Source organism: Ambystoma mexicanum, chromosome 13 (assembly GCF_040938575.1).
Source record: "Ambystoma mexicanum isolate Mex_15411 chromosome 13, UKY_AmexF1_1, whole genome shotgun sequence".
NCBI classification, from domain to species: domain Eukaryota; kingdom Metazoa; phylum Chordata; class Amphibia; order Caudata; family Ambystomatidae; genus Ambystoma; species Ambystoma mexicanum.
Window position 1 is genome coordinate 523,547,303 of NC_090938.1, and position 26,248 is coordinate 523,573,550.

General features: G+C 47.8%; 1 protein-coding gene across 5 annotated transcripts in view; it reads left to right on the top strand.

Moving 5' to 3' along the window:
• LOC138521417 (spermatogenesis-associated protein 21-like) overlaps nt 1-26,248 on the top strand; it is a 1,690,677-nt gene that overhangs the window by 1,288,371 nt on the left and 376,058 nt on the right. The gene's annotated exons all lie outside the window — the stretch shown is intronic.

A 26,248-nucleotide genomic window follows, 5' to 3' on the forward strand; every position in this document is an offset into this window, starting at 1 on the left:
CCTTGCAGGTGATTCTGGATACCGACAGCTACCATTGCTCATGACACCTGTGCGGGATCCACAGACACCACAGTAGGTGGCCTACAATGAAGCACACGTACAGACCAGGCTCTGCATTGAGCGGGCCTTCAGCCTCCTGAAGGCTCATTTCCACTGCCTGGACCGGACTGGAGGGGCATTAATGTATAGGCCATAAAAGGTTGGGAAAAATGTGCTTGCCTGTGCCATGCTGCACCACATGTGCGTCAGAAAGAATGTCCCTCTGCTCCCTGATGTGGACATGCTACCTCCTGAAGGGGCGGACACCCTGCCTGTGGCTGAAACAGTTGCACACAGTGGCCGGGATGAGGTCAGTGCAGATTTGTCAGGAACGTATGGAAAATTTTGTTTTAGCACTTTTCTTTCAGCATGCCATGCACCACTGTACATAGTGTAACATTAAGGATTAAACACATGTGCACAACAAGGAATGTCCTGGCATTGCTTCAGGTGAACTAATGTTTAATGTGAAAATGGTCAGACACCAAATGTACCCTTACCCCAACCCCACAACACCAATCGCAACACACCGCCTCCCCCTACCCTCTCCCAATAACACCACCCCCAACACACCCTGGTGCCTAACAACAAATGTCCAGTCACTTTCGTGTCCTCTTCCCCGTACTGGTGTCCCCAGCACCTTTGGGGCTAGCACACGTGCCGAGTGGCGCCTTGCGGTGCTGGCCAATGAGCCCTCTGTGGGGGTGATGGAGTTGGATGGCTCAGACTCTGTCCCCCAGATGTGCTCCATGGTCAGCTGCATGTTGGCCTGCATAACCTTGGCGAAGGCTGAGATCTCTTCTGTGAGCACCCGCACCCTCTGACCATAAACAGTCAGGGTGGCAGATGTTGCAGCTGCCTGATGTCGGTCACACTCCATGGCCCTGACAATCCAGCGGCTGGCACCCTGCACACAATCCTGGATGGCCTGGAGGTGGAGGACCTGTGCATCTGCAAGCGTTTCCAGGCACACCTGGCACTCCTCCATTGCGTCCAGCCTACTCATGATTGCTTCATCATGTGTGGCTTGGAGAATGGGTTGAGGGCTGTGGAGAGGGCTGGGGCTGAAGCACGGTAACCCATAGGACCTGATGTCCGAGTCACCATCTGACTCCTGCTCTTGATGCTGGCAGCCCCTCTCAGGTGTTGAGTACCTCTCATGGGCCTGTTGTGCGATGGGATACACTGTGCCCCCCACATGTCTGTCAGCAGCTGGTTACCCCATCCTGTCCACATTGACCAGCTGTTGGCGGGCAGTCAAAGGTAACAGGGGTACAGTCCAGTGGCTGTGTCCCCATCACTTGCAATGGGTGCTGTGCTTGTGCTGGTACTGGGAGGTGTGGTGCAGCTGGACCCTGGTGTCTCTTGCCATCCCCTTCGCCGGCCCTTCCCGTCACTGACCAGTGCAGGGGTGGTGGCCGATGGTGTGGACCTAAAGACTGGGCCATTGGAGGTTTATGGCCCTTCACCCTCCTCCTATTGTCCGGTGTGGGGGTGACTTTGCACCCGGACGCCATTTCAGTGTTTGACTCCCCATTCCCATGCTGGAGCGGGGAGTTAAACAATTCAATAGGGTGCTGTTGCTACACCAGCATGGGGCAACTGCCCCATGCTGGTCTGGCATAAGGACCCTATTGTAATGTCATGCACCCTGCGCTCGTGCTGGAACTCCCGGCGCCAGCATGAGAGCAGGGTGCATTTCCTTTCAATTGGGTGCTTTCACCCACCACGCCAGCGTAGAGGAGGCCTTGAATGATTCACCCGAGCTGCCGTGGCAGGGGAGTTTATGGGGGGCTGAAATCGCACCCTTGCCCTGATGCCAGCCCTGGTGCTGCACATGGTTACATGTGCACCCATGCACAGTCATACCGCTGTGCATGGTTACGTGCACAGTTGTCCACCTACCCCTGCATGCAGTGACGACATTGGCCCTGGCAGCTCACAGGGAATGTTGATGAACTGCACACAATCCCTCCCCCCAGTGCATTATGTAAGGAAGGCATGGTATCAACAGTAAGACAGACACAAGTAACCACAGTTCAAGGGTGTTTATTTAACTTAAAAAAGGGTTTCAAAAACGCCTATCTAATCCTAAATCTAAAGATGGGAGCAAGCTACGACCATCAAATAATAACACAGTACTAGTGGTGTCTTGTCAAAATAAAAGGGCATATACTAATAAACCTATTGCCAATCCTTACCTCTAAATACAAAAAGTGTAGGAAACAAGGTTATGTGAAAGAAGTGTTCAAGAAATGATATGTCAGGATGTTCTGGCCGTTGGCCTCCCTTCCCTATGTTTTCTGCACGGGACAAGGTGGTACACTCGATCTTAGTACAGTCGTTGGTTTCTCTGGCACAAGGGTGCAGTTCAGACATTAGCATCAGGGTCCTCTGTGTCCGAGTCTCTTTGCCTTTCAAAGTCTCTTCTTTCAGAGGGCCTGATGCGACAAACAAACGATATGTTTCTTTTCTCTCAGGATTTCACACAAACTCAAGTTCTTAGGTGATTCACTATTCACCTCGGATCCCCCTCAGCCGGGCTCAGATCCCCTTTAACACAATGTTTGTAGTATTTTCATGTATCCACTTTCTCGGGTGACTCGCTGTTCACCCCGGATCGCCCTCAGCCGGGCTCAGATCCGTTTTAACACAATGTTCAATCAGTTTCCCTCTGCCCGGCTCGGAGCAATTTAATTAACTTTAAGACAAACTTGCTTTTGCCCAAAGCTTTCAATTGATCTCCCTCATTCTGGCTCAGATCAACTTTCATCTACTTTGTCATCAACTTTCTTGGTAGTATCAACATCGAAGACTTTCGATTGTGCACAGGATTTAGCTTGACCCTTTGCAGGACCAATTCGATACACAATTCTTTGCCACTCTTTTCACCTTTGTTCTCTTTCAGTTGGATACCTTACAGAGATCTTGGAATGAGCATGCATGCAGTGTCGGACCACTCTGTCAACGGAATCGTATCTTTGTTTCAAAGTTCTATTACTTATCTGTTGTCCAGTTTTTACTCGCGTTGGTTATCATATGTGTTTCCTATGCTGTTCGCTTCAGCGCTAACACAGACCGGTGTAGCATCAGTCTCCCCAACTCACCGGCTGTGCCGACTTCACTGGTGCTGCCTTGTTGTAGGAGCCAAGGACAGTACCACAGCAGCAAGCGATTCTCCCTGCCTTGATTATTAACGCGGGAGGGCCCCGGGTACCTCGATTACACAATGCAGGACTCTTCAGTCTTGCTTCCCGGTCTCACGCTTTCTACTCTCGAGGGTTTGTGAAAGTAACGGTTCCTCATCGAAAAGGTCAAGGGCACTTCCCTCGTTGCGAGACCCTTCTGTTTTGCCGTCTTTCTCCTGGTGTTAAACTGCCATCTTGGAATTGCTGCTTCCTCGTGTGCTTTGCCTTACTCAGTGTGCTCTTGTGCGCCACTTTTTATCCGTGTGGGGAAGTGCAATGGGTTCCATGTGTTTAAATCGTGGCAAAAATGGCAGTGGACACAAAATATTGCAGCAAAAAGGCTGTGGTTTTGCCACTGCAATCCATGTGAAGGATGCGGGGGACACCCCTGCAAGCCACAGACCCATTATACCATTTAAGAAGAGCGGGGGACACCCCCGCAACCCCTGCTCCCCTTAAATGGTGTAATGGGTACACCTTTAACGAGTCAAACCACAGCATTTATGCTGCGATATTTTGTACAGGCGACATTTTTGCTGCAATTTTATCACTGCATACCTGGCCATGATAGTCAGTTGTGTGTGATGGTCAGTAATTGTCTGACCCTTGTATTGGGACCTTTCAAGTATACGGCTTGGGTGTTAGTCTGTTTTCTCTCATAGCGAGCTGTGCGTGTGAAAGTGTTTGTGTTGTGAAGAGGGGAGGATGAGTTCCTAAATATCCTACCTGGTAGGATGGGTTAAAGGTGTTAGAGGGAAGGGGATACAGCTTTTCACTATCCGGTCTCCCACTCCCCGAAGACCCCTCATCAAGGCAATCCTCCAGCACCGGTCCACCCCCAGGAATTGGATGCAAAGCGATGGCCGTGTTCTGGCCACCCGGATGGCAGATGCCCGGGGACTAGCGGGTGAGACACCTTCAGGTTTCTCACAATTGTCAGAGAAAAGGGAGGGGTCTTCAGACTCACCAGATTGGTTTTGGCTGCTGGCAATGCCCCAGCTCCACAAACTCCCTCTATCGACTCCATGTCCAGGATGGAGAAGTTCTTCGCCCACAGAGTGAGGACGAAGCACTCCATGGTGTTGCCTCCAGTGACCAGTGACTCCTGCCGGTGTTGTGACAGAAGGCTTTGCACCGTCACCCTGAGGTCATTCCACCTCTTCCTACAGTCCTCCCCTTCCCGGGGGACTGAGCCCACAGCCGTGACTTTCTGGGAGATGGATGCTCAGATGGCTGAGATGCACTGGCCCAAGGTTTTCCTGTAGCGGCTGCCATACAGTTCTGCATGTGCCACCACTTCATCAGTGAGGACCTCCAGCTCCTGTTCACTGAACTTGGGCTTTCTGGGCCTGTGTTGTGGCACCTTGGCTTTGGCTCTGTCCTGGGACATGGTTCCTGTATCCCGTTGCTGTGGATGGCTACTGAAAATGGCCACCACTGTGCTTCCCATTTCGGCGATGACCCTATTTCGACCGACAGATTTAGTGCTGATTGCAGATGACATGGTGGTATGATATATGATATGATGTAGCATTTATAACACGCCTAAACACAAGTGTTTCGAGGCGCGACAAGGCAAGGGAGGGGGAACAAGGGAAGACAGAAACAATGATCCTCCTAGGCCAGGTATCATTCAGATCACGCAAGTGCATGGGGAGGGGAAAAGGGAAAAGTGCGTGGGGAGGCAGAGGGGTAAGTGCAGTACTTGGGATAGTAGATAACAAGATAATAAAAGGCCACTGGTGGCAAGTGAAAGGAAGTGCAGACATAAGTGCTAGTGGGGGGACAGTAGGGATACAGAAAACAGTCCCCAGTGCAGGGGTTGCCAGGGAGGCAGTGCAGGTGGGTAACTGGTGGGGCCTGGGCCCGAGAGTCAGAAGGGTGGCCAGGTAACCAGTGCCGTTTCAGACAGGAATTTAGCAGGGGCGAGGGGGAGAGAAAGCAGAGGCAAAGAGGAAGGTTTTGGGGTGCTTCCGGAATCGGAGATGGTTCTCCTCAAGTTTCAGGGAACCAGGAAGACTGTTCCAGAGGGAGGCCCCGGCCAAGGAGAGAGATCTACCACCAACTCGTTGCTTGGAGAAGCGACTGACCCTGAGGGAGTTGGACGCAGATGGGCGGAGTGCTCGGGAAGGAAGATATTTAGGAAGAGATAGTTGAAGGTATTGTGGCCCCAAGCCCCAGAAGGCCTTGTGGACAATACAGAGGGTTTTGAACTTAATCCTCATAGCCAATGGGAGCCAGTGAAGAGATTTAAGTCCTCGAGAGATACAATCCCTGGGCTTGAGGCCAAGGACAAGTCTCGCAGTCCTGTTCTGGATAAGTTGCAGAGGGCGGAGAGTAGAGGCAGCCAGATATAGATAGAGGCTGTTGCAGTAGTCCAGCTTAGAAAGAACCAGGGCTCTGGAGACAGTGAGCTTCTGGGGGAAGGAAAGTAAAGGAAGTATACCTCTGAGGAGCTGCAGCTGGTAATGTATTTTTTAGAGACGTCAGAGATATGAGGAGAGAAGGAGAGTGTGGAGTCGAAGATGACTCTGAGGTTTTTTGCTGTGCAGGTGGGAGCAGGAAGAGGGCCAAGAGAGGCCGGCCAGAGAGCTGCAGGGAAGGATGGAGCGGGTGCGCCGATGAGTAGAATCTCAGTCTTACTGGCATAAAGGCAGAGGTCATTGGCGGCACACCACTTATGGATGGCAGACAGACAATCAGAGATGAGGGAAGGAGAGGAGGAGGCCGAAAGTAGCCTGAAAATGAGCTGGGTGTCATCCGCATAGCACTGAAAGTTGGGGCAAAGAGCGGCGATGCGGTGGGCAAGGAGTGCCAGGTATTGGTTGAAAAGCCAGGCAGAGAGGTTAGACCACTGAGAAACACCACAGGTAGAGATAGAGATAGAGGAGAGGAAGGACCCAAGTTAGACCTGGGAGGGTCGATCGGAGAGGAAAGAAGTCAGCCAAGCCAGGGCCTGATCGGTGATACCCCTGCTATCACGGAGACAGTTCAGCAGGATGGCGTGGTTGACTGTGTCAAAGGCAGAAGAGAGATCAAGTAAGATGAGGACACAGGGGGTGTTGGAATCAAGGTTGGAGAGCAGGTCTTCACAGATGTTCGGGAGAGCAGTTTCTGTGCTTCTGGCAGCTCTGAAGCCAGACTGGTGGTCATGGAGACAACCAACAGATTCAGTGTGAAGATTAAGCTGGGAGATGGCCTGCTTTTCCAGAAGTTTGCCCAGTAAAGGAGTGATGGAGATTGGGCGATAGTTAGCCGGTCAGGAACAGTCAGCAGAGGCTTTCTTAAGAAGAGGGTGCACAAGGGAGTGCTTCGGGGGGAAGGGAAGACTCCAGTGGCGAAGGAGTGGTTGCAGAAGTCAGCTAGAGCAGGAGCCAGTGTGTCAATGTGGACCTAGATAGTTTTGGAGGAACAGGGGTGAACCTGTTTCGATGAGACTTTCATAGATCAGACTCTTCTAGAAACCTTGACTGCAGAGAAAAGGGGAGAGGCAGAGAAGGACGGAGGGCGGGTGGCTGCAGAAGGGCCAGCAGAAGAGTAGGGAGTGGAGGGGGGGAAGGGATAGAAGGAGAGTGAGGACAGGATGTCCTGAGTTTTAGAAATAAAGTGAGAAGCCAGTGCCGTGCAGAGGGCCTGGGAAGGGACAGGAGAGGTAGAGACTGCGGCAGGGTTGGCCAGTTCCTTGCAGATTTTAAAGAGTTTGGCTGAGTTGTTAGATGCTGCAGAGACGCGGGCTTGGATATGAGCTCTCTTCTTGGTGAGGACGGAGAGCCGGTATTGCCTTTGCAGCAGGCGGCAGGCCAGTTTGTCAGAGAATGAACATGAAGCACGCCATTTCCTTTCGGCCACCCTGCACTTGTGTTTTAGGGTGGCAAGGTCTGAGTCATACCAGGAGTTACACTTGGCTTTGGGCTTCAGGTGGATTCTCATGACAGGGGCAAGGATATCAAGAGTATCAGATATAGATGAGTGGAGCGTGGAGAGGGCTGTGTCAGGGTGAGAGTCAGCCAAAGGGGGACGAGGGGATGAGAAGGTGGTGGCAAAAGCCTCAACGGACACGCGTTTCATGGGTCGGATGACCGAGAAGGTGGGTGGCAGTGATGGAGGTGGCTTGGCCTGAGAGGTAGGGAGTGTAAGGTGGGAAGATAGGAGAAAGTGATCACTCCAGGAGAGAGGAGTGGAGAGAGGGTCGTAGAGGGGAAGGTCGGTGTAGATCAGAACATCGAGAGTGTGCCCTGCAGAGTGAATTGGGCCAGAGAGGAGAATAGTGAGTGAGAGCTAGTCGCAGAGGTCACGAAAGAGTCCGGAGGGAGGACAGGGGGCATGCAGGTGGATGTTGAAGTCTCCAAGAAGTAGGAGTTGAGTGGTGGAGGCCAGGAGTGAGGAGGAGAGGTCTGCCCACTCAGAGAGGAAGGAAGAAATCTGACCAGGTGGCCGATAGATAGTAGCCACAGTAAGGGAGTGACTGGGGGAGAGAGAGAGAGCCTGCTGGCGTAATTAACAGTAATTACGCCAGATGGTGGTGGATTTACTGTCGTGGAAGGCCTCTTTTGGTGGTAATTCCATCAGGTGGAATTACCATTTCCGCTCCCAACGGGTTGTAATGAGGCAGTAGTTCCGCCGGACACCACAGCAGTAACAGTAATTCCTTCCTTCAAAACACTAATTCTCAAACGCCCTCCTTTCTCTCCATAACATCTGATTCACAAACACTCCTTACTCCCACCCTCCTAAACGCACTCGCCACAGAAACACACACACTTCCCCAGCAGTACCACTTCCACTCTCTACCCAATACCTCACCTGCTCCAACAATCACCTCCACAGTTCAACACTCCCTCCTTCCTCTTGTTGGTCTCTTGGTTGTCCCACCAGTTCCACCTATGACCTCACCCATATAACCCACACTTCCTGCTTTCTGTTCCTCCATTCTATTCCCACCTCCTCCTGGCCAATCTAGCCCTATCTTCCCCACCCACAGCAGAACGGCCATGGCGGCCTGGAAAGGCAAGTATTCGGGTTACAGGGCTCTGGTTCGGGCCTCCCCGAGGTAGGTTTATTGAGGAAGGGAGGACATGTCTCCCTACTTAAAGATTTATTACAAGGTTGGTGGTGTAGGAAAAAAGGGGTAGTCATTCCATTACTGCCACTTTTCCTGTACCGCAAAATTAAGATTTTTGTTTGATTTACTGCCGCAGGATTTACCTACAGCTAATAAGTGGATTTACTGCAGGGTAATTCCGCCAACGGTAAATCCATCAGAAATTCACATGGAGTCATGGAGAATTACCACCACTAGTAACCCTGTGGTAACTCCACATGGCCAAGTGGCAGTAACGGTAATTGAGTGTGGCAGTATCTCAACAGATTTACAGCTGAAATACCGCCAAACACGTAATGAGACCCTTACTCTCTAGTGGTCTAGAGCAGTCATGTTCCATGGTGCGGGCATACCAGAGCATTTAGGTGGCCCCAAAATGAGTGTTCATTAGCCGTATAGACGTGCAATTTCTCCCTGCCCCTCTCTCCTTCCCTCAGCCATAAACTGATGAAGCAGGCGGTGCATGTCAACAGGGTTTTGGCTTCTCTCTGTGAGCGGCTGATGGGTTTCAGTTTTCTTGATAGGAGCGTTGGTCGCTGAATCTGATTTTGCACTTTGCTGTTTCTTCTTGACTCTGACTAGATGCACTGTTTCTAATGGAAAGAGAGAGACACTGGCAATGCATGAGCAAAGGGTGGTCTGCACTGAAGAATGCTGGCACAACAGTGGGGACTGGAGTTGGTGCCCTCTTAGCTGCCACTGCCCTCAGGTTTAGGGCTGGCTCTGGTTCTCTGCCTACTCTCCAGCTCCCTGCTGATTTGGGTTTTTAGCCCTTTTTGACATGGCCATGGCCGAGAGGAAGTGGTAAAGAAGTGGTCTGTTGTGGGCTGCATTCAGAACTTTTGGTATTTTTTCTGTGGCCATTGCTGGAGGAGGAGCTACACAGGAGCCTGTTCCTGCTTCCAGCATAAAACACCACTTGCAGTGCGGAGCACGCGCGGAGAAGAAAGTGATAAAGAAGTGGTCTGTTGTGGTCCAGTGGGGTCGGTGAAGGAGTGAAGCAGAACCCCGCCAGGGCTCCTGTTAGAACTTCTGCCCCTCAAAAAACTACATCCGCTGCGAGTAAGTGGATCTCAATATATTCAGACACGCGGCTAAGATGCGCTGTGTCAAAACAGCGAAAACGAAAGTGAAAAGTTCCCAGCAGCAGAAACCTACTGGGTATGAAAGCGCATTAGGCTGAACTTTGCTAACATTCTGAACTGTCTCCACTTGGTTGGGGTATCATTTTTCATTTTTTGCCCATAGTGCCACCTCCTCCACTGTTTATCCCCCCTCCTCGTGACTACTAGAAGGGATACACGTAAGAGGGCGGAAGCTTGGCTCAGATTGGCAGCACGTACGTTTTCCCAGGGTAAGACTCAAGGCTAAAGAAAAGATACAGCAGCTGAGAGCGGGTCTTGCCTGTGGGAACCCAAAACATCTCGGGGACCTGGCAAATAGCATTACCGGGCGGGAGACTGCGGGAATTTTATTTCCTTTGATCCCGTCTGCCGGTCCCAGTAAAACTGATTGACTGCTTTGTTTCATAAGAATTTGAGTGGCTATCGAGGACGCAGGTTCTCAACCACGCTGCACGGAATAGGTGACCAATCCTTCAGTCAGACGCTGGGCTTTGGAAGAGGTCACCATAAGAAAGGGAAAGGAGCGGAATTTATCGAAGTGGTGTTCCGTGGGCTATAAACTGAATCTTTTTTCCCCACGGTTTCGGCTCTAATCGAATTAAAGAAGGACATCATTGAACGCTGAGTCTGGGCACAGTACAGTGTGAAGGCATAGGAATTATGAAATTACAGAGCAACCCACTCCAGGAGGATGAGAGAGCCCCCAAATGGGTCGAGCCATCAACAAGCAGTCCCGCGGGGTTGAACAGTCATATGGACATATTAGAACTGCCAGAATCGACGTGTCTGCACAATGTCCAAGCCCAAATTCACTCTGAGGGCACACTTTTCACGCCAACAAGGCAGACGCCCTGCAGGCAGCTACAACCATAACTACAGAGGTCTGGAAAAAAGGTCTGGAATTCATAGTTAAAACATCAAAAATACAGAAAAAAATTGAAGACTATTTTGGAAAGAGAAGCAAAAGTGTAAATGAGGAGGAATCCCTGAGTAAAACCTGCAGGGGGAAAAGAGAGGGCACCATCCGAAGGGACAACGGTCCTCAATGAAAGTTTTGAGTTAACTAGAAATCTGACCATAATGGAGTTAGATAAAAATCCAAATTTCCATGAAGACGAAATAGAAGGGACGTCGGAATGCAGGCAAGAAATTCTGAATCATGGATGCCTGCCACCATCTCCAGCTATTTTTTCGGCTAGCCCTGCAAAGGAAAACACACTTTCTGCCCTCAATTATGTTCTCAACTCCCTAGTCTCAGTTTTTGAACTATTGAGGGGCGAAGTTCAGCCCCAAACAGGTACATTGCTAGAAATGACAAACAAAATGGCCACACTATATGGGGCAGTGGTGGGGTGTTGCAATGTATTAAATACTACTGTATTGCAGAGACTATTGGAGTTAAAGGTGAAAATCACCCAACAAGGCCTAGACATATCAGCCATTCAACAATCTATGGCTGCACGCAAAAAGGAGGATGAAACCAAAGGGTGAAGCAGGACATATTAGCACAACTCCAAATACTTAATAAAAGGTTTCTGGAATCAAATGATTTGATTCAAGTGGAAGAAATCAACGCTCAGATGGATGATACCCCACTCTCGGAATCAGTGCTAGAAGAATTCAGATGGCTGGCAAATGTTGGTGATGGCCTCTTGGAGGAAGAATCACTGGTAACAACTGGAGAGAACAATCAGTCAACCCAAGAAGGAGCCACACCAACTGGAACACAGATTCCGAGGCAGGGAAAGGGAAGGAGAAAAGAAAGAAGATGTGAATCAAGGAGACAAAGGAGACTAAAAGAATCTGCAGCTCAAAAAAAGGGAGAAAAAATCAAAGGATCAGAAGAATCGTAAACACAATTCTTCTGAGTCAAATGCTTTTCTGAAGAAAATCTCCAGCACCTGTTCTACGTCCTCGGGGGCGGATGCACAAGATGTGATAGAGATAGACCCCCCCCAGACATTAACTCGGCTAAAGAAGAGCAGAGCAGGAATGGTAAAGGGCAGGCGGGTATTTCCAAAACGTGCCAGAAGGGAACAGAGAAGGCCAGAAGCTTCAATAAGAACAATGGTCCAAATCTGGCATCAACAGGGTCACAAACAAAAGGGGAAAAATAGAAGTCACGGGGCTCACAGCGTGACAAAAACTTGGTTCAGACTCTAGCCGTGCAGGTACCCCCGCTGTGCCTTTGAGACCAGCCAAAGTCTTAGCAAAGGCAAGTGAGCTCCTGCCGATAGCCCCAATATTCCTAATGAGCAAGCAAAAGAAAGTAGTGATAAATGCTATGACCATGGGTGAAGTACCCAGTGACCCAAGACCAAATCAGAAGATCGCCCAAATATTCTTGAAAAAAGCTCAAGGATCACACACAACTCCAGAGAGGGTCGTGGAAATCCAAATAGTTGAGGGAAAAATAGAATGATTGGGGCGCTAAGTCACGGTCCCGGGAAGACCGGCAAAACAACTGAGCCTCCAATGGGAAATGAAGGGGAGGCCATTCCCCATGGGGTCCCGGGAAAGCCAGGAGAAAAAGATGAAAATGGTTTGTCACTCTTTGCAATGCCTGTTATATGGCTCTCCCTTATTACAAACAAAAACAAGTTAAAATCTTTAAGTAGAGAAGTGATCCTGACATCATTGAAGAAAGTCCCAAGTCTATACCTACTAAATAGTCTGGACATTGAGTTCATGAGATTCCCGAACCATGATTATCCCCACGTGGCAGAGGTGGGGCTATTGTCAAGAGAGGCCTATGCGGCTATTAAAGGAGCAACAGCAGATCTAAGGAAATTCGATCTCCTGTTCACAGCAGGAGATTAGGAAAAAAACCCTGAGAGAGGACTCAAAGTGGTCTCCAAGACAAGGAGGTGCCATGGCCAACCAATCCCATTAATCCAGCCAAATGAGAGAAGAGGAAGCGTCTAAAGTCATCAGAGCAGAAAATGCTCTTTCTCTGCTCCCGAGTATTTTGACTGAAGTCCTCAAGAAACTGGGGCTGGGACAAAATCCTCTTTAAAAGTGGGGGGTTGAATGTTTTCTATTGGAACACGCGGGGGCCCAATAATTTCACGTCCAAGACCTTAAGAAATACCCTTCGGGGAGGGAGACGTCAACATGCTTCAAGAAACATGGTTGACAAATCATACCTCAGTAGAGGGGTTTCAGATAATGTTACAATTGACAACTCAGAAAGCTAAGGGTAGACCAAGTGGAGGCATGCTTCTGGCAGTTAGATGCTCAAAATGTAACAACATTATACAAATCCCTAGTAATATCAACGATTTGCAAATCTGTAAAGCCTCCCTGAGACAAAAAACCAGGTCTTGGACGTGCTTTTCTTTAACATATATTGGAACCCTGCGTGTTCGGATCTCATGTTTTTTTTGGACACTCTAGCTCTTTCCGTGGGAAAAATGAGAACCCTGTATTCAGGAGCAGTAATATTATTGGGAGGTGATCTAACTTCCCAATGCATACACTTGACAAAAGGGCAGACCAATAATACTGGGCGTAGACCATCAGAAACTGGAAGATCTTGGGTAGAGGTTCTAAATGAGCTGGGGTTAAAATGGCAAATGGATCACTCCCGGGTGATATACCTTAAAGGCCAGCGAGAATCCAAGGGAAATCAGTCAAAAGTCTGGACTTTTTATTTCTCTCTGATGCTCTCTTTGAACAAAAGGTGATGTTAAACATCTGTGAGGAAGGGGGGAGTGACCATCTCAGGTTGGAGCTTTGCTTTCCCAACATATTTTTGGACCAACATGATAGAGATAGTCAAGCTATTAGCTGCAGAAAAGGCAGAGCTCGGCTATTAAAATATAAATTTGAAGGGAAAAAACTAAACGAGAAGTTAGCAGCACTGCCTGAACTTATACAGCATACAAATTGCTCCCCAGGAGGGTTCTCAAAGTTTTTCTGGTCAACCTACTCCCCGAGCGGGAGTGGAGTGGGTGCAAGACAAACACATCGACATGCTTTTGATGAAGAAACTCTGAGCAGGAAAAGAGAACTGAATAAGAATTTAAGAACCATCAGAAAAACCATTGTCAACAGGGAGATAAGAAAGTTGGCAGAAAAGTCATTGAATAGGGCTTATAAAACATGGTCGGTCTCTTGGAAAATAGAAAGAATGCAGGAGGCTGGGGAATATATGCTGGAGTTAATTGGAAAAAGGGACTCAAAGGAGTTTTTGTCAGTCCTCCACAATCTAGAAGGGAAATCAGGTAATCATCTGTGTAACCTAGTGTTAGAAAAAGATTGGATCACCCACCTTCATTCGATCTTTGGGAAACCACCTAAAACGATTTTTCACACAAATAATTACGTTAACTGGAATCTAGAATTCGACGAGACCTACATTGAAGATCTTATTATGAAGAGCTCGGTCTCAAAAGCTGCTGGCCCAAATGGGCTAACCTACCAAGTATTGAAGAGCAGTCCGGCACTATGGGCTAAACTGCTTAATTGGTTATTCAAAGAAATACTGAGGAAAAGATAACTACCCCCTCGTGGAGCACGGCCACTATTATTCCCCTGTTCAAGGGGGGTGATAGGGCGGTGGCAGTGAACTATCGTCCTATCGCCCTCCAGGATGTATATGGCAAGTTATTCATGAAGATATTGCTGGGGGAAGTGGAAAATTGGGTCAGAGAGGTGAATTTCCTGTCTAAGTGCCAGACTGGCTTTCACAGGGGTCTGTCCACTGCAGTAAATGGCATAGTATTACATTTACTAAGTGAGAACACAAGCAAAAGTGGGGGCCAGCAGTTGTATGGAGCTTGGGTGGATTTCTCTAAGGCCTTCGATATGGTCGACAGAGAAAGGCTCTGGCAGAAATTGAGGGCAAAGGTAATTGCAGAGGGCCTATTGGGGATGCTCGTTGAATTTCACTAGGATAATTATATCAGAGTACGATTGGACGAGGAAGGTCATCTGTCCGAGCCAGTCAAAGTAAACTGGGGGGTGCGATAGGGGTGCCTAGGCGCACTGACTTTCTTCAATCTTTACATAGCAGATATGGGGGAATATCTAGTTCCTTTTGCGACGGTGAGCCCAAAATTGAATGGAGTAAAACTCAATTGGCTCGGGTACTCAGATGACATTGTAGTCTTGTACACCACGGCTATCGGTCTACAACGTCTTCTAAATGGACTCCACAGCTATGCAATCGAAAATGGTCTCGCCATAAATCCAACCAAATCAAAAATCTTGGTCTTTAGGCAGAAAAACAAAAAAGTGGTATTTCAACAATGGGAAATGGGAGGAAAAGTTATACCAAAGGTAGAAGAGCTTGTTTATTTGGGTTATAAAATCTATGCCCTCCCAGCGTTAAGCAAAGTCGAACAAGACATGATACTGAAAGTTAATTCCTTATCTGCCCAGATGAAGAAAATTCGGATGAAATATGGCAGATTCTATGTAATGTCCGGTCCTGAAGTTCTACCAGGTCAAGGTGATCCCAGTGTTATTGTATGGTCTGGAAGCCAAACCCCCTACTTTGGAACATCTCATGGCAGAAGTGGGAGAGTCTTTTGTGGAAAAATGCGCTAGGTTTACCAATGAGTCTCTCGATGGCCAATATCAGGTACGAACTAGGTCTGAGATCCCTAGACTCCCATGTAGGTTGGAAACTTATATTGTTGTGTCAGCGGGTATGCAGTTCGCAGGATGGCTCTCTCTACTTTGACATAGGAGCACACCTGGAGACACAAAAATCGAAAATATTTTCAAACCGTAAAGTCCAAGTGGAAAAACTATTATCTGTTGCAGATATAGGAAACAAATTGTTAGCAGAAAATCCTGTCAAAGCGAAAAAGAAATGGGATGAAAGGAACTGGATCCACACAATCACGGGTGTTCGCTCACGGGCCCATCCCAATCAATTACAGTTAGCTGAAAGGAAATTGGGTTCTCTGAGCAAATACCTGATAAAATTCCATGACTGGAAAAGCAGAAACACATTTTTAAGACTAAGACTAAATGTCATCCATACAGGTGAAGTACTTGAAAAAAGGGGACAAGTGGCAATGGTCCGAAAATTATGTCAAATCTGTATAAATCCTGACGCCCAAACCACTAAACATCTATTAACATCCTGCAAGGGCACAAGGAATGCCAGATTATTTTTCTTCAGCAGATTTATCCCTGAACCCATACAACACTTGCAGTAATCATTTTGGGAAAGTCTGACTGAAGGCTGCTCGCAACAGAAAACAATAGCAGTAATCCACATGCTAGAAAGATGCGAGATAGCCTTGTAATTTCCATATGTAGAGCTGGCATGTTCTGGGTTAGAAAGAAATGAAGTGGACTAAGTGGGCACTCCACCCAAATTATTTTTAGTAATTAATTTGATGAAATGTGTTGATATGTCACAAATCTTTTTTTTCTTTCTTTTCTTTTCTTTCTCCTCTATCCATTTTTTCTTTTTCTATAATTCGGAGATGGTGGTTTTATTAATCTATTTTGATATGAGTATTGTTTTAATGAATTAGGATGTTTATAAAGTCATATCTATTTAGTGGTTTATTTACGGTTTGTTTTTCGTTGTTTTCTTGTTTGGTTGCGTTTTTTTTGGACATTTTTTAAAAGGTTAAATAAAAAATACATAAATAGTGGCCTTGTCAAAAAAGGTCTCTCTGTTTCTTAACAAGCTCTTTCTGTAAAATGTACTATTGATTTAGCAACTACATCTATGTCATGTAGAGAAATAAACTCTATTCCTGGTCAAACTGATTCAGGGACGGACATGGCTAAATCCATTTTGTCAGACACATTCCTGGATGTTTCGGTTGATAAACCGAACGAAGCAGGCAATATCCGTGACTGAGCTTACCCCACCTAAAAAGCATAGGAGCCACTTCTTAGAAAGCTGCGCATGTAAAAATCCCCACAGAGGATGCGCTTTTTCTTTACTTGCGTCACATTAAGAAATGTGCAGGTCACCTTGTTCACAAAAGTGACCTGTGCTACTCCAGGTGGCTCTGTGCCCACGCAAATGATGCGCTGGCTAGCCCCCTTGTACACATAAGACTGTATGACAGGCTCCTAGAGCCCACCTTAAAGAGCAATTTTTCAATTTTTATTTTTCAGAATCATTAGCATGGACTCGATTCGTTTCTCTCACCTTCTGTGTGGCCTATCTTATATTTAAATTTTTGTGAATGGCACTGTTTTAGAACATACGTTATGATTGTTGGAGTGAACACCAAAAGGTCTGAATTGTTTTTTCTCTTTGTATATTGTAGATAGCTGCTTTGTTTGTACAGTGTTTGTTAGTCATTCTGTGGTGGACAGGTATGGTGGTGAGAAGATTTTCTTTTGTTTCATAACTTTAGTACCCACCCGCTATTTTCTTTTTTGCTGTATCATTTTCAGACGGTACCTTGATGAAAGATTAAAGTGATCTGACATGCATGGGTCATCACAATTTGTCTCCTTTGTTTTGAAATGGATGTTTCTAATGGATCGTGTCCTCCCACGGATTGCTCATCTTCGATATATCAGATATCATACCTGCAGCTGAGGAAACTTTTCATCAGCAGGGGGCTCTATGCGTCGTCGACTCAAGGTCCCTCAATGGTTTACATCCCGCTCTCGGCTGTGGCGTCGACGCTGGTATAAATAACACGTACCACACCCATTGCTTCAGTTCAGTTTTTCCGTGCAGAGCATGCTTGGAAAAAGGTTTGATCGCCTCAGCGATTTTCAACTGCGTTTTTTTCTCAAACTCAAGATATGTCGACTCCGGAGATCAGATTCAAGAAATGTGTAGACTGTGGATCGAAGATGTTGATTACAGATCCGCACAGGATATGCATCTGGTGCCTAAGGGTGGCCCATTCGGTCGATGACTGTGGCTCTTGTTAGCTGAAGACCATTAAGACCTTGAAGGACAGGAAGGGGTAGCTCGCCCTAAGTAGGCCACCATCTAACTCTCCTTCGACCACCGGGTCCAAAAAGAGATCGTCCGATGAAAAAAGCTTGAGGTATATCTCACTGCAGAAAGCTAAGAAGCTCTCTAAACATTCCAAGTGCTTCTGATGGAGGAGTGTTCGAGGAGTGATTCAGGACACTCGTCATTATCATCTTCTCATAAAAAATCGAAGAAGAAACAACATTTCTAATGGATTGTGTCCTCCCACGTATTCCTTATCTTTGATAAATCCACTTCCAGCTTGCTCGGGGATGCCAAGAGGTGATACCCTGGGTGAAAGACCCGAAAAACAAAAACACTGCAAGTCATTGAACCCGGCGAGCAAAAATACTCGAGAGCGTTTGGAACCCTCGAGTAAAGGCAAAACCTCATCGGATAAAACTGCGTCATCAACGCCATCGTCGAAGGTACCTTCGACGCACAAATCTGTGTCATCGACGTTGTCGTCGACCCCGATGAAGGATATGTCCTCGAGGCCTCAAACCTCAACTACGCCACGGGCACCAGAGGTGTCGAAGGTTCCGACCAAGGAGCTGAGATTGGCATCGACAACTTCGATGACACCGAGTAGGATTCCGGTCCTCTCGAGTGCATCAAGGCCCTTTTTAACATTTTCGACACCTTTTACGGGTTTGTCGAGACCTACAACGTCTACTTCGACAACCATGACGTTTTCACAAGCAGTAACCACCAATTTGGCTCCTTCTTCCAAGGAAATGGGTTTTACCCCTTATCCAAGATCTGATTATTTCAGAGCTTTATCCTCTATATGAGGAAGGCTAGCTCTCTGACAATCAGAGACCTTTTGGGTTATAAATAACAACAGTACCAATTCCAGAGGAACTAATTTCAGAAGAAAATATATTGAAAGATCTACAAGAGTCTTTACAAGATGCCAGTGGCATAGATACCTCTCCAGAGGCAGAATTTGCTAGACCAGAACCTGGAGAACATGCAGAAATACCTTACAGGGCCCTTATCGCTAGAATTATGCAATTTATGGGGTGGACTACACCTGCACCCTCTTTCCAGCAAGATGGTTTTACCAATAGCTTAGCTAAAGGGCCCCAAGAGGACCCTATCGTCCCTTTTCATGCTGCATTGCAGAGGAAAATATCCACAAATTGGGAGACACCTGAAGTTATCCCTGCAGTAAATAAAAAACTCTCTACTAAATATAGTGTCCACTTCAGACCCTGAATATCTAAGCAAGCACCCAACTCCAGAGAGTTTAGTAGTGCAGGCAGCGACATTGTCAAGCAGTAGGTCGGCATACCCTACTATACCACAAGACAGAGATGACAAAAGATTTTATGCTATGTCAAAAGAAGTATTTTCGGCATGCAGTATGGCGCTTAAATCCATCAACACTACTTGCATGCTAGCGAGATTCAGCCACACCCTTTGGGAGTGTGCTTCATCAGCGGCTGACTGTCTCCCAGAAGGGAAGGAACGAGAAGCATTCTTGAACATCATCAAGGATGGGAAGGATTCGATGTGTGAGTCCCTCCAAACAGGCATCGACTCTGCTGACAGCATCAGCAGAGCCATGGCGGCGAGTACCACAATCCGCAGATTTGCGTGGTTGCGGAAGTCTGATTTTGCTCCTGATGTGCAAGTCAGACTTCTGAATATGCCCTTTGACGGCTCTTCTCTATTTGGCAAAAAAGGCTGATGACAGCCTGGAGAAATTGCAGACATCAAAAGCGGCAGTGAAATCCCTTGGGGCTGCAATCCGGGGCTCCAAGTCGCCCCACAGGTACATCCGCATTCGGAAAAGGCAGAGGACAGCCAGCTCAAAGGGGCCAGAGACGATTCAACCGTGGTGGGCGGTTCAAAGGTACCAAACCAGCATCAGCAGGTGCTACTTTACCCTCGGCATCTGCGTGAGCCGCTTCTAAGCCCCTCTTAGGTCTCCCCTCACAAGACACCAGTAGGAGGCAGGTTAACTCATCATCTGACAGAATGGCAGGCTATTACGTCAGATGCTTCGGCATTGGAGACAGTTTCCCAAGGTTACTGCTGCCTTTCCTACAAACTCCTCAGAGCCATCCATCAGGGAACAACTCTTTGAAGTTTCCAGACCTGCTCCTTATGCAGGAGATTTAAGACCTGCTAGAGAAAGGTGCCATAGAGGAACAAGGGTTGGTATTCCCCCTACTTTCTAATACCAAAGAAGGACAGAGGATTGAGACCCATCTTGGACTTGCGCGAATTGAACACATTCTTCGGGAAAGACAAGTTCAAGATGGTAACCCTTTCTCAGATCCTTCAGGCCCTCCAGCTTCAGGACTGGTTGGTATCTCTAGACCTTCAGGATGCTTACCTTCCATGTGCCAATTCATCTCAAGCACAGAAAGTACCTGAGGTTCGCAATAAGCAACTCTCATTATCAATTTTGAGTTCTCCAATTTGGGCTGACCTCCGCCCGAGGGTCTTTACCAAGTTAATGGCGGTTGTTGCTGCAAGTCTAAGGAGGGAAGGGATTCACGTCTACCCCCACCTGGACGACTGGTTAATCAGAGCAGTATCCCCTGAACAAGCTCAGATTCACCTAGATTATGTTTGCCATTTCCTCCACAAGCTGGGTTTCTCCCTCAACTTAAATAAATCACAGATGATACTGTCACAGAGACTCCAGTTCATTGGAACAGTCCTGGACACATCCCTGGGAAAAGCATCGCCACCAGAGGTGAGGGCTCAAGAGATTCTACAGATGGTCACCAGGTTTCAAAATGCCCAACGTCTATCAGCCTTCGACTTTTTGAGGTTGCTCGGCAACATGACATCCTGCATTTTTCTAGTGCCGGAGGCTCGCCTGAGGATGAGATCTCTCCAGTGGCTGTTAAGGACCCAGTGGTCACAATTCTCAGGAAAGATGTCAGATCTCCTACTAATCCCAGGCAGAGTATTTCGAGACCTTCAGTGGTGGGCCTGTTGGGAGAACATCTTGAAAGGAGAACAGTTTTGGCAACCATGGCCAGAGATAACAGTGGTCACAGAGGCCTCATTCACGGGGTGGGGAGCCCATTCCAATGACTTGACCATCAGCGGTCGTTGGTCTCCATCGGAGTCCAGACTTCACATCAACCTATTAGAGCTGAGAGCGATCAGACTAGCACTAAAGGCTTTCCTGCCATCAGTACAGGGAAAGAATGTCCTGATAATGACAGACAACACAGTGGCCATGCACTACCTCAACAATTGAGGCGTAAGGTCACTGCCACTGTGTAGAGAGGCAATGCATCCCTGGTTTTGGGCAATTCAAGAAGGAATCTCTCTATCGGCAGTTCACCTAGCCGGAGAGAAGAACCTGACGGCGGACGCTCTGAGCAGGCAGAACACAGTATCTCACGAGTGGGAACTAGCTCAGGAAGTCCTTCAAGAGATCTTCTCCCTTTGGGGAACCCCTCAAGTGGATCTGTTCACCACCAGTACCAACCGGAAGTGCGATCAGTATTGCTCAAGGGAATTTCCTCCGAGAGGAGCTCTAGGGGATGCGTTCATAGTGGATTGGGAGTTTCCACTTCTGTATGCGTTTCCTTCAGTCCCTGTCATTCCTCAAATGATCAGGAGGTTGAGTAGATTCCGGAAACCCATGATCCTAATTGCTCTGGATTGAGCCAGGAGAACGTATTACCCGGATCTTCTAGACATGTCCATCTGTCCTCCGATTCGTCTTCCACAAAGAGAGGATCATCTCTCGCAGAAGGGAGGTCGGGTTCTCCATCTGGATATCAGGACCCTCAACCTTCATGCTTGGTTTCTGAAAGGCTGAGATACAAGGATTGGGATCTCCCAGATGATGTAATGGAGGTGTTGCTTTCAACCAGAAGGCCAGCAACAAAATCTTTATACCGCTGCCGTTGGAACAAATTTTGCAGCTGGTGTAGAGAAAAGAATATACAACCCTTTTCTTGTAGTACACCGATGATGTTATCTTTTTTGCTATATTTGGCAAATTCAGGTCTTCAAGTTGTCACAATCAAGGGCTACCTTGCAGCGCTGTCAATCTTCAAGCGCACTGCAGAGGAGCCTTCATACTTCAAATTGCCCTTAGTGATTCGATTTCTGAAAGGGTCAACTAATGTTTTTCCCCCCAACTCCTTTTCAAGTTCCAATGTGGGACCTAAACCTAGTCTTGACATTTCTAATGGGTACTCCATTCTAACCCCTTCATTCCTGTTCATTAAAGTTTCTCACTCTTAATTTTTCTAGTGGTTTTAACTTAGGCCAGAAGAGTGAGCGAATTACAAGCTTTATCTTGCAAACCTCTACATACATTATTTCACAAAGATAAGGTTGTTCTACAAATGAAGCAGAATTTTCTCCCAAAGGGGGTCTCAGAATTCCACATCAGACAAAAGATAGCCTTACCCTTGTTCTATCCTCCTCCCCATCCAGGGAAAGAGGAAGAGAGATTGCACTGCGTGTCTTGAGTTTTTATATTAGCAGACTTCCAAGGATTAGGCAAGCAGACCAATTGTTTGTGGGGTATGCAGGGCACAAATTAGGTTTACCTATTACAAAACAAACCATCTCAAGATGGATTATATTACCCATTATAGAGTGCTATAAATTGGCAGGAAAAGAGCCCCCCTCAACATCTCAGGGCTCATTCAACCAGGGGTATCGCAGCCTCTTCAGCTCTCCAAAGAGAAGTTCCAATTAAGGACATATGTGCGGCTGCCACATGGTCGTCTGCACATACTTTTACTAAATTCTACAGTCTTGATTCCTCCTCTAGCCAGAAGACAGATTTGGAAAAGCTGTGTTGCACTTTGTGCATCTTTAAAGGGAAACATTTCATTTTACTCCCACCTCCTCTATATACTACTGCTATGTGAGTCTATCAAAGATAAGGAATACGTGGGAGGACACAATCCATTCGAAGAACAAGTTACTTATCGTAACGTTCTTTCGACTGATTGTTCTACTCCCTTTCTTCGCCAGACTCCTCAGCCAACAGAAAAAAGGGTACGCTTTCCTAGCAAATCGGCTTCCAGAACTGATTGGGAGGAATTTTGCCTCCAAATGCTAGCAGTGTTCATGAAGGCGGCCCCTCCCGGCCCTTCCAAGGTACCAAAGAAAGCTTCAGACTCCATTGCGCCTAGTAAGGCTGACAGGGAATTGTTGAAGACTGCTATTCGTGCTCCTGAGAGCCTGGGCAGTGAGACAGAGAAGCGTCCTCTAGAGGTATCGAAACATTTGACAATTCGAGAAAGTCAAAGCAACAACCTCACTCTTCTGCTCCATCGAAGGAGTCAGTGTCGAGTTCTTTGAAGTCAAAGCCATCATCATCTTTTTCAGAACCCTCAAAGGTTTTTCAACATTTGTTGAATAAAGACTTCTTTAGGTCTACGAGTTCCATATTTGAAGAGGAAGAAAAGAAAGAGGAGGAAAGCATTCTGTTTGGATTGGAGTTTGGTCCTCCAAATGTGTCTAAAGAGCTTATATCTTCGGAGTCTAGGTTGCAGAACCTGGTGTAATGCACAAAAGATGCCAGTGAGTTGGACACTTCACCTGAAGTGAATTTTGCCACCCCTGACTCTACGGGTCATGCAGATGCTTCTTATAGGTCTGTCATGAATTAGGTGACAGGTTACTTGGGCTGGGACCGTCTTGTTAGAAATATTGAGCAGGATGATCTATCGGACATCCTAGATAAGCGTCCTCCCGAGGATCCTGTTTTGATGTTTCAGTAGGCTTTGAAGAACAGAATTCTTGACAATTGGAAGAAGTCAGACACCATGCCAGCAGTCAATAAGGATCTGGCTAGAAAGTACAGACCTTCAGCTATAGATCCAGAGTTTCTATCCAGACAGCCTACTCTGGAAAGACTAGTTGTGCAAACTGCTACATCTACCTTGATGGCGGCATTCTATCCGACGATCCCTCCTAACAGGGACGATAAGAAATTTGATACTTTGGGTAAGAGAGATTTTTCTGTGGGGATCATGGCGCTGAAGTACATTAACTCTACATGCTTTGATGAAACAGAGAGGCTTCTCCCAGACAACCTAGCCTGGGATCCTTCTCATGTAGCCAGGGAAAGGCAGATGCTTCCTGATCCTGGCCCTGCGGGTGGTGTTCTGCGGGAGGATCACATGAGGGGGGAATCAGGTTAGGAGGATTGGGAGACCCCCTTCATTAACTTCCCTAGGGACCCGACAATCTTAATGGCCCACTGTAAAGTTGAAGACAATGTTCAGAACAAGTAGAGTAATCTGAACATTGGGGACTTCAAGTCTCACAATGCCCAAATTACTGGGATGAGACAGAGGGGTTTGGAGGCACTGAACTGCAAAGTGCAATCTAGTGTTTCTAATGACCCACACCTGGGTAGGAGGTGGAGTGGTTGCAGAGACTCCATGTTGCAGTGGCAGCAGAAGAAGGAAAGCAGAGACGCTCTGTGAATGGCGGCGGCTCCGGCGTCTACTCAATGATCTGCATTGGCGCTAGCTCTGTAGACCGTTTTCCGCCACCGGTAATCTTCGATGAAGTTTTGTCTGCACAGTTGGGCCTAACTCATGGCGGAATCCACGAGGAAGAGCTTGTTCAAGGCCTGTGCCCGCTGTGGACTGAAGAATGTCTATGTGGAGGATTACTATGATGACTGCCTATACGGCCTTCATCCTCGCCACGTCATCCAGGACTGCAACATATGGCAGTCGTTCTCCAACAAGACGCTGAGGGATTGTCACTGTCGTCTCATCATGTGGCTCGAGGACGCTGGTGGGGTCTCTGACTCCGTTTCAGTACGGAGTCATGCCTCGTTAGATTCTGGGCAGGACTGTCCAGAGAACCACCTCTAGTAAGAGGTCTAGGTCGCATGAAGTCCAGGCCACCAGCAAGAAAAGGCACAAAGACACCTCCACCGATGAGCCCAGATCCTTGTACAAGGACCTGTCTTCACCAAAGGTCAGTGCTCAAGGGGTGTCGGCAGGCATGAAACATGTTTGGGGAGGCTTGTGATTTTGTGCAGAAGGGATGTGACCGATCAGTCCAGGCTGGGTTCCCCCTTTGGGGCGGGACCAAGCCTGATTTGCATATAGTCTTTCCCCTTGCTGTAATGGCTTTCCAGGCGAAGAACGATTGTCTGGAGGATTGCCCAGAGCAATGCCAACGGTTAAGATAAATTTTAAACCTTCCAGCCATCACCTCTTTTGTTTTGCTGCCGGGGGGAGGGAGCCAAGACCCTTTCCATCACCTCAGGGAGGCAACGTCTTTTAAATCCACGTTGAAATCTGGTGGCCACTCTTTTCCTTCAATGTCGAAAACTGGCTTGTCATCAAAATTGTTGACAAGGCAGTCATCGTCGATGACCAAGCCTCCCTCCAGACCGTCTACACCAAGACCATCAATGCCATCCATCGGCACCCCATCAACAAAGCCGTCCACAGCCATGACGACCTCGCCATGACCGTCAACAAAGCTGTCAATGGCCACGACTAACTCGTCATCGACGAAACCGCATTGGCCACAGCCACGACTACTGCATCATTGACAAAAACATCAACGGCCATGAAGATCTCGTCAACGGCATCTATGTCCATGGCTGTGATACCCTATGTCGTTGACGACCCTGCCAACGGCCAAAATTGGTTCCTTCCATACCATTGGTGCCACTGCCATTGTCACTTGCGTCTCCGACACCCACACCAGCACAGTGTCTGCATTGATGACCCATCCATGGGCATCATTCCGTAACCTTGGGGTGGCCTTGCTGCTGGGTGGAATTGTTGTGTCAGACCAGAGTCTCTCCCAATCAGAGGATTTGGAGGAAGCAGAGCAGAAGGCCATCATGTCACCGCCGTCGTCGCCAGCATGCAGGACATCTCCTCCCAGAAGTTCATTGCGGGGTGAGACAAGCCTGATCCAGCTACCACCTTTACCCCCTCTGCATTCAGCTCAAACCATGAGTCTACAAGAGCCATCGCTCTCTCAACAAAGAGACATGTCACTTGACATTTTTTCTACTTTAACCACTCTGGTGGAACCCTTGCAACAATGGCTGCCCGCACTATCCCCGTTTGCGGAGCCTATTACACGACCTCGCCCACATGTCCCTGGGCCTTCCATGGAAATGGATGACACTAAGCACGATTTAGTGCTGTGGAAGCTATCTGATACTGGGACAGACACAGACCCTGACAACTTGGTCGCCCACACTGATGAATTTGATGATTTCATCACATCTGATGGAGAACCAGATGACATTCCACTCAGGGACTCACCCCCTGATGAAGTAAGGGCCTTCCATGCGCTCATGTCCAGGGCAGTCACTATGTTTGGCCTTGCACCATAGGAGCAACAAAAGGAGAGTGTGCTGTACTAGCGCAGAGCAGCGCAGAAAATCTGTCATGTCCATCCCGCAGTTGGAAGATGTCTGGGAGGATGGTCTGATCACCTTAGCGCATCCCGCAACTGCCCTGGGCTAAGAAAGACCAGTTTGACAAAAAGTACAGAGCCCCAGAGAGGGCTGCCGCCTGCCTCTGCACTCATCCCACACCAGACTCTGTTGTCTCTGCGGCTGCCAGATAGAAGTTGGCTACCCCATCATCATCCTTCTCTGTACCCCCAGACAAGGAAGGCAAACACCTTGACGCCTTCAGTAAGATCATTTCCACCCGTGATGCCGGAAATGCATTGGAAGCACAGGGCCACCATGTTCTTGTCCTGTACTCCCTTATCATGTGTGTTCTGTGTTATTTTCCAGTTGGGTCCCTGGCAGTGCAGTTCAACATGGCAAAGCTCAGAGTTGAGCAAGCAGAAAAACAAAAGGACAAGGATCACCATTTGGAACTGGCCAAGATTCAGGCTACAACTGGCTCCTCCAAGGGATCTGGAAATGGGT